We start from the raw sequence: 303 nt of genomic DNA, 5'->3' as shown, positions 1-303 counted from the left end.
TTAATTACTTTAAATTTGAAACAAATATTTTTATATATTGTAAATGACATTTATAAATTATTAAAATTTAATAACACTATTTTAAATAAATTTTCAATATATATATATATATAATTTATATAATTTATAATTATACATAAGTATACCCATAAATATATAATACAGAGATAAGATAAATGAGTCGTCGTGACGTTACCGTGCGGTTTACCGTAATGTTATTGTTAGGTCGCGACGTTGGCACAAAAAAATAAAATTTATAATAAATTCCCAATTTTTATCACTTATCGGTTTCTTCCCCTCCCT

General features: G+C 22.1%; 1 protein-coding gene across 1 annotated transcript in view; it reads right to left on the bottom strand.

The window, feature by feature from the left end:
* Positions 1–4, bottom strand: part of LOC101237290 (melanopsin-B-like) — a 1,174-nt gene extending 1,170 nt beyond the window's left edge. The window contains exon 1 of the mRNA XM_065814858.1: positions 1–4. This exon is cut by the window's left edge and continues 1,170 nt beyond it. The gene's annotated coding sequence lies outside the window, so the exon portion shown is untranslated.
* Between the last annotated feature and the right edge of the window lie 299 nt (positions 5–303).

Source organism: Hydra vulgaris, chromosome 12 (assembly GCF_038396675.1).
Source record: "Hydra vulgaris chromosome 12, alternate assembly HydraT2T_AEP".
Taxonomy (NCBI): Eukaryota; Metazoa; Cnidaria; class Hydrozoa; order Anthoathecata; family Hydridae; genus Hydra; species Hydra vulgaris.
This window is presented reverse-complemented; position numbering and strand designations above follow the sequence as displayed.